Source organism: Macaca fascicularis, chromosome 4 (assembly GCF_037993035.2).
Source record: "Macaca fascicularis isolate 582-1 chromosome 4, T2T-MFA8v1.1".
Taxonomy (NCBI): Eukaryota; Metazoa; Chordata; class Mammalia; order Primates; family Cercopithecidae; genus Macaca; species Macaca fascicularis.
Window position 1 is genome coordinate 25,332,061 of NC_088378.1, and position 12,267 is coordinate 25,344,327.

Here is a 12,267-nt window from a genome sequence, read left to right on the forward strand (position 1 = left end):
CACTGGAGAAGATCTGGGACGTGAATTACAACACAGATTTGAGTTGCCTTGAGGCAAGGAGGAGGGCTTTTGGATTCCCACACCAGTCAGCCATTGGCCAAGGTTAAGGCAGTGTAGCTTTCAAGGTAGAGGAAGTAGCTCCTGGCTGCTATGTGACCTAGGGAAATTCTCCGTAAAGAGAGAGGGAAAACTTTGAGTTGTTACTAGCTAACACTCAAGAGTCTTTGCAGAATGGGTGCTTCAGTTGATAAAAAGAATCTCAGCAGAAGACCATGCCATCCTCTAATTAAAATGTCCTTGGATTCTAGAGCTAATGCTCAGAAAAAGTAGAAGTGTTTCCACGTTTGAGGACAAATGTTAATATTAGACTATTCTAAGCTCTGAGTGTAGCCATGCATTTACTCATTTAATTATCCATGCACTCAGTTAATTAACATTTATTGAGTCCTGCTTATTATGGCCCACTCCAGTAAACAATGCAACAATGTTTAAGCCAGATGCCCTTGAATGTGATAATCTAATGGTTTTTAGTGATTTAGTATTAGAAGCCATACTTTAACAAAAGAGCTGATCACTGGGTGGTATATCAGGATTCTCTAGAGGGGAGGAACTAATAGAATAGATGTATATATAAAGGGGAGTTTATTAAGGAGTATTGACTCACACAATAACAAGGTGAGGTCCCACAATAGGCTATCTGCAAGCCAAGGAGCAAGGAAGGCAGTCCAAGTCCCAAAGCTGAAGAACTTGGAGTCTAATATTGGAGGGTAGGAAGCATCCAACATGGGAGAAAGATGTAAGCCGGAAGACTAAACCAATCTAATCTTTCCACGTTCTTCTGCCTGCTTTTATTCTGGCTGTGCTGGCAGCTGATTAGATTGTACCCACCCAAATTGAAGGTGGGTCTGCCTTTCTCAGCCTACAGAGAAACACCCTCACAGACACGCCTAGGAACAATACTTTGCATCCTTTAATCCAAACAAGTTGAAATTCACTATTAACCATCACAGGTGAGATGGATCCATATACTATCCTTTCTGCAAACGGCCTCTGAAGATGTGAATGGATAACTTAGACTGAGTCCCAGCTGCATTAAAGGGTGGATCTGAGCCTATCAGGAGCACTAACCAGTGACCTACCTGTTGGTGTTAAGACCCTGGACCCATGACTATTGCCTTTACCAAATACAGAGTTCCTGGCAGTATCAGAGACTCTGCATAGCATTACAAAATATATGGGTCTGTGAATCCATGTGCTTTACAAGTTGTATATTATTAGTTTGTTTGTTTGTTTGTTTTCCTCTTATCTAGGATTAGTTTGAGTCTTCTCTCTTGATTAAACATATTTTAGGTTGTGGTAGCTAGCATGCTTGCAAGGAAGGAAGTTGTTGCCAGTCTGCTGGAACATGCAACGAAAAATGTTCCTTACAACCCTCAAAGTAACCTAGGTTCCATTATGGGCATGGAAGTTCCTATTAGACAAGAAAATTCATATTTAAATCCCTTCCTTTAGGCTGGGCGTGGTGGCTCATGCCTGTAATCCTAGCACTTTGGGAGGGCAAGGCGAGCGGATGACCTGAGGTTGGGAGTTTGAGACCAGCCCGGCCAACATGGTGAAACCCAGTCTCTACTAAAAATACAAAAATGACCGGGCACGGGGGCTCCCACCTGTAATCCCAGCACTTTGTGGGGCCAAGGCAGGCAGATCACCTGAGGTCGGGAGTCCGAGTCCAGCCTGACCAACATGGAGAAACCCTGTCTTTACTAAAAATACAAAATTGGCCAGGCATGGTGGCACATGCCTATAATCCCAGCTACTAGGGAGGCTGAGGCAGGAGAATCGCTTGAACCTGGGAGGCGGAGATTGCGGTGAGCCCAGATCATGCCATTGCACTCCAGCCTAGGCAACAAGAGTGAAACTGTGTCTTAAAAAAAAATAAAAAAATAAAATAAAAATAAAAATAAATAAAAACACAAAAATTAGTCAGGCATGGTGGCGCATGCCTGTAATCTCAGCTACTCGGGAGGCTGAGGCAGGAGAATCGCTTGAACCTGAGAGCTGGAGGTTGCGGTGAGCTGAGATCATGCCATTGCACTCCAGAGCTTAGGCCACAGGAGCGAAATTCCGTCTTAAAAAAATAAAAAATAAAAATAAATTAAAAATCCCTTCCTTTCTGAAGAGAGTCACTACAAAAAAAATGACTCCAAGGTTTCTAAAATGAGTGGCTAAGGAGCAACAAAACTAGTAAGTGAGACAGCAAATACTGGAAGATGAAAGTTGAGAGAGAAGTGTTTGAATCGGCTAAAGTAATTTCACAGCTTCTTCCCATCCATACAGATATAAGAGTTCTTCCCTTGTGGGGGGCTTTGCTTCTTGAGCCTGATCACCCCATCTTGTCAGAGATCATCTCTGCTTCCTCCCTTTTGATCCAGTTTCCATTCTTCTCTCCCCACTCGTAAAGTTTCAAGCTGCTGCTGCTTTTATCACTCTGCCTGGTGTTAAGATACTGGTTGCCCTTTGTTCATACTTTTATGACCTTTGTTCATACGTTTATGGACTGTGCCTAACTCCATTCATTGCATGCATACCTTTGAATGGTAGAATCCCAGAACAATAAGAGCCCTAGATTCCCCAGTCACCAGGAAGAGAATATCTTTGCTTATCTTCTAGGTCTTCAGGAGATCTCAGATCTCTAGGATAGTGGTTTTCAATCAGTGGCAATTTTGCTCCCATGAGGACATTTAGCAATGCCCGGAAATGTTTTTGATGGTCACAGCTGGGGCAGGAAGGAGGGTGCTACTAATGTTTAGTTGGGAAAGGCCAGGGATGTTGCTAAACACATTAAAATGCACAAGACGGCCCCTAAGAACAAGGGATTATTTGGTCTAAAAAGCCAATAGTGCTGAAGTTGAGAACCTGGCTCAGCCAGGCACTGCAGTTCATACCTACAATCTCACAACTTTGGGAGGCCAAGGTGGAAGTATTGCTTAAGCCTAGGAGTTCAAGACCAGCATGGACAACATAGGGAAACCCTGTCTATGAAACATTTTTAAAGTAGCTGGGTGAGGTGGCACAGGCCTGTGGTCCTAGCTACTTAGGAGGCTAAGGTAGGAGGATCATTTGATCCCAGGATGTTGAGGCTGCAGTAAGCTGTCATCATGCCACTACATTTCAGCTTGGGCAACAGAGTGAGACCCTGTCTCAAAAAACAAAAACAGAAAAAGAGAAACTTGGCTATAGAACACTAAGCAAGTTAGGTTTTTTCACTTCAAGTCCCTACAAACTGACACTTCCCCTCACTGGGGTTGCAAACTCCTCTCTTCCAGATAACAAGAAGATGTCTGCTTTCATTAACAAAGAGTTCACGGGGTTCATGCTCAATCTACTTCCAGTTGCCAAAGATCATGAAGTAACCAAAGAGTTCCTTAGCCTGGTTTTTACTGCTCTTCTCCACGGTCTGATCCCTCCCTCTATTGGTAAGCATTGCAAATGCAGCTTAAAGGACAGAATTCCCCAATCCCTACTATAAATATGTGGAGGGTGGCGTGGGGATTGGAGTACTGTATTCGATAGGCTATCTTCTATCTACTCAGCTTCCAAGAACAAAAATCTGTTGGAGACACAATAGAACTTTTTTTTTTTTTTTTTGAGACGAAATCTCAGTATTGTTGCCCAGGCTGGAGTACAGTGGCACGATCTCAGCTCACTGCAACCTCTGCCTCCCAGGTTCAAGCAATTCTCCTGCCTCAGCCTTACGAGTAGCTGGGATTACAGATGTGTGCCACCACGCCCAGCTAATTTTTGTATTTTTAGTGGAAACAGGGTTTTGCTTTGTTGGCCAGGCTTGTCTTGAACTCCTGCCCTCAGGCGGTCCCCCCCTCGTTGGCCTCCCAAAGTCCTAGAATTACAGGTGTGAGCCACTGCGCCCCGCCTACACAATAAAACTTTTAAGAAAATACATGAGGTCAGCTTTTAAAGAAATTTTTTCAGGTACAGTATAAAATCATGCATTTTTTGTAAAGACAGAAATGAAAACCTGCTACTACCAAGTATAACTTGTCTGCGTACCTTCAGAATTGTAGAAGCCACATTGGAGTTCAAAGCATAAATTCAAGTACATTTATTAGCTGTGGAATCCTGGGCAAGTAATTATGAAGGCATTAGTTCCTTCATTTGTTAAAAATATATATATATTTTCATCTGTATAACAGTAACTACCCTGTATGGTTTAGTGAGGTGCTAAGTAAACTATTGTGCATGAATCATTAAGAACAGTATTTGGAATTCAATGAATGGCAGATATAATGAGTATTAAGTTATCTGGACACAATAAGCTCTGGTCCTAGAGACAGGTAGCATCTATCACCTTCTTGCTTTGCATTATGTAGGGAAAAGAAGAAGCCAGCGTTGCCTCTCCTCTGACCTGCTCAAAAACTACCCTAAGCCACTGCAGCACAAAACTGGCTGTATCTCTGTACCGGAAAAAAAAAAAAAAAAAAAAAAAAGTCTTCAGTGGTTACTATTGACAACCCCATCAGAGGTCACATTGGTGGCCTACATGACTTTATAGCTCTGACTGCTAACCAGGAGATTGAATGGATAGACTAGCTCCTGGTTTCAAGTTTGGGAAGAACCCATTACATACATCAATGACCTAGTAGGAGTCGTTGATGGTAGGAGTCATTCCTGGTAGGAATCCCCCACCAACTCTGGATGGGCTTGACTTTATGACTGCATTCAACATTATCTACCTGTCATGGGATGAAGCACAGGTACTTTTCTAATTCAGAGCCCACTGTGACATAGAAAGGGAAAGGTAGGGAACAGAGACAAATCTTTGTTTTTAGATGCAAATATACTTGATAAAACTATAGAAAAAAAGCAAAGAAATAATTATAAAAACAGACTGTAGTTATTATAAAGGGAAAAGATAGGGCATTACGGGGCCAGGAGTGGTGGCTCATGCCTGTAGTCCCAGCACTTTGGGAGGCCAAAGCGGGTGGATCACTTGAGGTCAGGAGTTCGAGACCAGCCTGGACAACATAGTGAAATCCCGTGTCTACGAAAAATTAAAAAATGAGCCAGGCATGGTGGTGCATGCCTGTAATCCCGGCTACTCAGGAGGCTGAGGCAGGAGAATTGCTTGAACCTGGGAGGCAGAGGTTGCAGTGAGCCAAGATCGTGCCACTGTACTCCAGCCTGGGTGACAGAGTGAGACTTCATCTCGAAGGAAGGAAGGAAAGGAAAGAAGGAAAGAAGGGAAGGAAGGAAGGAAGGAAGGAAGGAAGGAAGGAAGGAAGGAAGGAAGGAAGGAAGGAAGGAAGGAAGGAAGGAAGGAAGGAAGGAAGGAAGGAAGGAAGGAAGGAAATCATGGGCTCTGAGGCGCTCATAATATTCTCTTGATATACGGGTTTATATTTAACTATTTGTTCAACTGTACTGATATGTTACATACTCTTTTTTTATGTATATATTTCACAATTGAGCTGAAAATATACCACATCACTAATACTCTTCATTATACAAAGGATTATATTATTATAAGGAAAAGCTGGGGTATCAATAACTCAGAGTCTCTCAAAAGAATTAGACTTCAAATGTGAGAAAGTTTTAAGTAATATTTTAACCTATGTATTCTGCTTATGTTTTTCTTTTTGTACATGCCCAGGACTGATAAATAATAAAAATTAGTATTTAAATCCATACAAATTATTTCATTTATTTACTTATTTTTTTCTTTTTAGTGACAGAGACTTGCTCCATTGACCAGGTTGGAGTGCACTGGCATGATCATAAGTCACTGCAGCCTCAAATTCTTGGGCTCAAGTGATCCTCCAGCCTCAGCATCCTGAGTAGCTGAGATTACAGGAGTGTGCCACCGTGTCTAGCTAATTTTTGTTTTTTTGTTTTTTGATCCTGCTATTTTGCCTAGGCTGGTCTTGAACTCCTGGCCTCAAGTGATCCTCCCACCTCGGCCTCCCAAGTGGTGGGGTTACAGAGGGGCATGAGCTACTATGTTTGGCCAAATTTCAGCAAATGTATAATAAAAATTCTAGGTCATAATAAAAAGGAAAGAAAATGTCTTATGTATGTTGGTGTTGGCTCCCTTGACCATCACCCTAATACTGATCCAGTTAGCCTTATATAGCCAAGATCACTGCCTCCAGCTTGCCTTGAGGGTCATTCTACATTCTCTCCTAATAGACTCTTGACCAGAAAATCTCTGCTATCCCTCTTTTTTTGTGGGAGTTGGCCACAGTTGTCTCTGAGGCTTGGAGGCACTACTTCCTCTCATGAAGCTGAAGTTTCAGGGAGCAGCAGTCACAAATACCCTTTGACCAGAAATTCCACCTCAACCAGCAGATGGAATACAAATTATTCATAAGTGAATGTGTAGAAAATTAATTAACTCCGAATATATTTAGTATGTATTATATTTGACATTCATATTTAAAAATTAATTGTAGGATACATTTCTAAAATCTTGCAGAAAAAACACTCCTAAATGATTTTTATGATTGCAATAGAATGCTATCACAAGCATAACCTCTTCACACACAGTGACATTGACAGAATTGCTGACATTCATTTAGCTCTTCATTTACTTAAAACAAAGAATAATTAACATATTCTAATCACTGCAAAAACCTGTTCACTGACCCAAGATAATTTAAAAGCTTTCTTACCTTCCTAATTTTAGCAAATTCCTTTAGGGGTTTTTAATCCCTCCAACAATTCCTAGGTAGTTGGATGAATGAACAAATGAATCACTGTGTCAATCAACAGCTTTTATTTATGGCTCGTATAAAAGAACAATACCCTCATGGAGCAAATCGAACTGACCACTGACTATGGGAGACATTAAATGAGACAGCGTACCCGAAAGCACCTTAAAATGATGTTTGGAATATCATAATAATTTAAGTGAAGTTATTAGAATTTCTATTTAAATGCAGCGCACCTCTCGGTTTCTTATTGTAACATATGTAAAAATATGGAAATTATAAAGAAATAATATTCAGAATAAAAATTCTTGCCAAATAACACTCCAAAAAAACCCTGTTTTATGAATAAGTCCAACAGTTCTTAGAACTAATTATTATTTTAATAGATTTTCCTAGGTTTGTTTTCTGCACTTTTTTTTACATAGGTGAGCTCTTACTGTATATATGACATTCTGCCTTTATGACTTTATATCATAAAGTATACTTTTCTCATAAGCACTAAAGGGTATTTGAAATATAATTTTATGGCTCCCTAATACATTGTGTACTTCTTAATTTACAATTTGCCTATTGTCAAACAACAGTATTAGTCAAGGTTTTGGGGTTCTGTGTGTGTGTGTTTTTAAAGTATTATAACCAAAGCTATATTAAACATTTGGATGTTAATCTTCGCATTTATTATTTCTTAATATTGATTTACAGGAGTGTTATTTAAGGATGAAACTGTGCAGTGAGCATCTGTTGATTTTTCCTGACTCGCTTCCATTTCCCCTTCTTTTGGTGGTAACATCTTACTTCGGAGAATCACACTGTATCCCAAGGAGCTTGGATAAAGCTGACTCCCTGCCTTCAAGGCTGGTGCAGGACCCCAGCGTGGGCAGTCAGGGCATTCTACCCTCCTGGCTGCAGTGACTGATTTGGGACTGAATATGAGACCTAACTCAGGTAACCAGGCTCACTCTTGGGCTTTTCTAGGAACTACTGTGGAAAAGCCATTCCCTTTCATTAGGGTTGGCTATCTGATATCAGCCTGTGAAAGGAAAATAAATCTTGGGACCCTGAAATCACTAAGCTAAGGGAAAAGTCAAGCTGGGAACCACAATCAGGCAAATCTGCTTCCCATTTTAATTCCTAAATAAGATAACTACAAAGATAAAAGAGCTACATACCTCCCTCACAATTTGTCCGCAAGGAAATTTCTCATGACCTCAAAATATTTACCCTGAATCAGTTGTGTTGAATTTCACTCCATCCCAACCCCTGCATCCCCCACCACATATCTTCACAGGTGCAGGACAGAAAATCCTCCCTCTGCTCACCTGAGACAAATGCATATCTGATTGCCTCCTCTGCCCTATTGTTTATGTAAAAATACAGACTCACTGAGCCAGAATAAATTGTGTATTCAGTAAAAGGCTCATCAAAGACTCAAAAGAATGCAATCTTTTGTCTCTTATCTACCTATGACCTGGCAGTCTCCCCCACCACCACCTTGGGAACATGACCCTCAGGACCTCCTTAACCTCGGCAAAATAAACTTTCTACATTGGTTGAGAGCTGTCTCCGATATTTTGGGTTCACCAGTTCAACTTTCTAGCAATCACTGAGAGAGCTTGCCTTGGTATGAAGCTAACACAGAGGAGAGGTGAAAACTAGAGATGAAAAGGGGCAGATTCGATGGGGCGCGTTGGCTCACGCCTGTAATCCCAGCACTTTAGGAGGCCGAGGTGGGCGGATCACGAGGTCAGGAGATCAAAACCATCCTGGCTAACAAGGTGAAACTCCGTCTCTACTAAAAATACACAAAATTAGCCAGGCGCGGTGGCGGGTGCCTGTAGTCCCATCTACTCGGGAGGCTGAGGCAGGAGAATGGCGTGAACCCAGAACGCGCAGCTTGCGGTGAGCCAAGATTGCGCCATAGCACTCCAGTGTGGGCTACAGAGAAAGACTCTGTCTCAAAAAAAAAAAAAAAAAAAAGAAAGAAAGAAAAGAAAAGAAAAGGGGTAGATTCCTAACAATATAATTTCAGTAACAAAATCTACCCTGATATAATGCACAAGAAATAATTCCCTGTTTTGCCTAAGCTGGTTTGGAGTGGAGGTTTCTATCATGTGCATCCCTCAGAGACTAGATTGATAAAGAGTGTATGTGGGTTTAAGACTGATGCTTGGGCCGGGCGCGGTGGCTCAAGCCTGTAATCCCAGCACTTTGGGAGGCCGAGACGGGCGGATCACAAGGTCAGGAGATCGAGACCATCCTGGCTAACACGGTGAAACCTCGTCTCTACTAAAAACACAAAAAATTAGCCGGGCGAGGTGGCGGCGCCTGTGGTCCCAGCTACTCGGGAGGCTGAGGCAGGAGAATGGCGGGAACCCGGGAGGCGGAGCTTGCAGTGAGCTGAGATCCGGCCACTGCACTCCAGCCTGGGCGACAGAGCGAGACTCCGTCTCAAAAAAAAAAAAAAAAAAAAAAAAAAGACTGATGCTTGGCTGGGCACAGTGGCTCACGCCTGTAATCCCAGCACTTTGGGAGACCGAAGCAGGAAGATCATTGGACCCCAGGAGTTCAAGAGCAGCCTGGGCAACACAGCAAGATCCTGTCTCAAAAACATAAATAAATAAATAAATAAATAAATAAATAAATAAATAAATAGATAAGTAAATAAGACTGATGCTTTATTGCTAAAACTTTCAAAAAATTATCATTTATAAACACGGCTGCATTGAATAAGGGTATCATCACACCCTTATCAATGTTACATATTGCTATTTTTAAATCTCTACTTACCTCTGTGAACCTATGGATTATAAAAAAAATTATACTAATTTTATAGAAAAATTGATTTCACTTTAACCTGTATTTCTTAAATAACTAGTGGTAATGTTTTTAATGTGCTAGCCATTTTGATTTTGTTAATATATTTTGTTCATTATCTGTTATTGTTATTAATGTTGTTTCATGAAATCTGAATTAGTTTTCAACTAGGTATTTTTTAGATTTTATTTTTCATATGTTTTACAAATATTTTTTAAACTTATTATTTGACTTCTATGTAGGTAAGATCTATTTTTTTCCTCCCCTAGGGAAATTTCTTCAATTCACACTTGAGGAGGAGAGAGCTGATAAGAAAAGGAAGTATGTTCAATCTATATTCTTATTCAACTTAGTAGAAAACGTTAAGTTTTAGTTTATAGAACAATAAGCATGACATCTTTGAATATTCTTAGTGCTATTTTTAACAAAAGAAACATTCATATTATACATGTTCATGATAATCTAACCATTTCCCATTCCTCATATGCTTTCTAGAAGGAATTTATCAAAAGCAATAACGGAATTCTCAAAGGAAGACTGTTTAAATGATGAAAAGGCTATTAACACTATTTTTATTAAGTCTTTAAAATTACAGCAACAAGGATTATAAACCTTTATAAAAGTCAAAGATAGTGAGTGCCATTGGAATGAGAACTTAATTGAACCCTCTTAGCTCATTTTATCTAAGCTACTCATACAGCAATGAGTTATCCAAAAATACAATATTGTCTAATATATATATGCCACACTACTCAAGAAGAGAGATGAACTATTTAATAGAAGCTATTATCATCTTTGTGGAAGTGGGTGAAATGGCTTTTCAGCAAACACTTGTGGCTTTCTTTAGAAAAAGTAGCAGCTTCAATATTTAGCTATATATGTCTTTTGACAAGGAGGATATAATCTTTTTTCTTTCTTTCTTTTTTTTTGCGACAGAGTCTTACTCTGTCACCCAGGCTGGAGTGCGGTAGTGCGATTTCGGCTCACTGCAACCTCCGCCTCCCTGGTTCAAGCAATGCTCTGGCCTCAGCCTCCCAAGTAGCTGGAATTACAGGCACCCGCCACCATGCCCAGCTAATTTTTGTATTTTTGGTAGAGACTGGGTTTCACCATGTTAGCCAGGCTGGTCTCAAACTCCCAACCTCAGGTATCTGCCCGCCTCAGCCTCCCAATGTGCTGGGATTACAGGCTTGAGCCACCGCACCAGCCGCTGGGATATCAGTCTTGTAAAGTCAGAGACCCCATAGTATCCAATCCTGTGTCCTGAGTTTAGTGCAGTACCTGGACCCTAGCGGGTAGCAACAATTACTTATCTAAATGAATGAATGAGGCCAGTTGTTTCTTGGTTGTGTGGGGGAAAATAGTATGTCTATTACACTGAATTATAGTTCTGTATCATTGTGGCATCAATATTAATAATGATAATAATAATAATACAATCTAACAAGTTAACTTTTGAGTTGTTATTATGTGACAAGCAATTTCCTTACAGCAAACCCAAGGTAAATAATGTTATGTCCTCCTTTTTACAGTTGAGAAAACTAAAGAAATTGAACAACTATGAAAAAAAAAAACCAAAAAACAACAAACAAAAAAACCAGGGACCTTCCATAGGAGACCCCTTCCTCCTTTTTGGCTGCTTATCCAAGCGACTTGTTCAAGGCCACATTGCAATTTAACAAGACAGCCAGGATTAGAACCCAGTTTTACAGATTGTCATGTGAAAAGTTTCACTTTATAAACTCCCCGGAGCCCGAGCAGTGTGAAGAAGAAGAGACGAGAACGACCCGCTGACCCACCGAAGCCCGCGAGCCCCTGCATCCCGCACCCGACGCCTACTACGTCCCGCCGCCCTCGCCGCCGCCGCCGCCTCCATGTGGAAGAGAAAGTCTGAAGGGGATGCTAAAGGAGATAAAGCCAAGGTGAAGGACGAACCACAGAGAAGATCCGCAAGGTTGTCTGCTAAACCTGCTCCTCCAAAACCAAAGTCCAAGCTTGAAAAGGCCCCTGCAAAGAAGGGAGAGAAGGTACCGAGAGGGAAAAAGGGAAAAGCTGATTCTGGCAAGAAGGGGAATAACCTTGCAGAAACTGGAGATGCCAAAACAGACCAGGCACAGAAAGCTGAAGGTGCTGGAGAGGCCAAGTGAAGTGCGTGCATTTTTGATAACTGTGTACTTCTGGTGACTGTACGGTTTGAAATACTATTTTTTATCAAGCTTTATAAAAAAGCAGAATTTTGTTTTCCTTTTTTTTTTTTTTTTTTTTTTTTGAGACGGAGTCTCGCTCTGTCGCCCAGGCTGGAGTGCAGTGGCCGGATCTCAGCTCACTGCAAGCTCCGCCTCCCGGGTTCACGCCATTCTCCTGCCTCAGCCTCCGGAGTAGCTGGGACTACAGGCGCCCGCCGCCTCGCCCGGCTAGTTTTTTGTATTTTTTTTTTAGTAGAGACGGGGTTTCACTGGGTTAGCCAGGATGGTCTCGATCTCCTGACCTCGTGATCCGCGGGTCTCGGCCTCCCAAAGTGCTGGGATTACAGGCTTGAGCCACCGCGCCCGGTCTTTTTTTTTTTTTTTTTTTTTAAGCTATGTCGTTAGCACACAGAACACTTCATCGTTGTTCTTGGGGGAAGGGACCTATGTCACTAATAGAATGTCTCCGGAGCTGGACTGATGTGGGGAAAACACCTTTCCCTTCCAGTTTTGAGAGACTTCCTCTTCGCTCCCAGGAGGAG

At 41.5% G+C, this 12,267-nt stretch overlaps 1 pseudogene; it reads left to right on the plus strand.

The window, feature by feature from the left end:
• Positions 1-11,413: 11,413 nt before the first annotated feature.
• Positions 11,414-11,686, plus strand: LOC123572846 (non-histone chromosomal protein HMG-17 pseudogene; annotated as a pseudogene).
• The last annotated feature ends 581 nt before the right edge of the window (positions 11,687-12,267 follow it).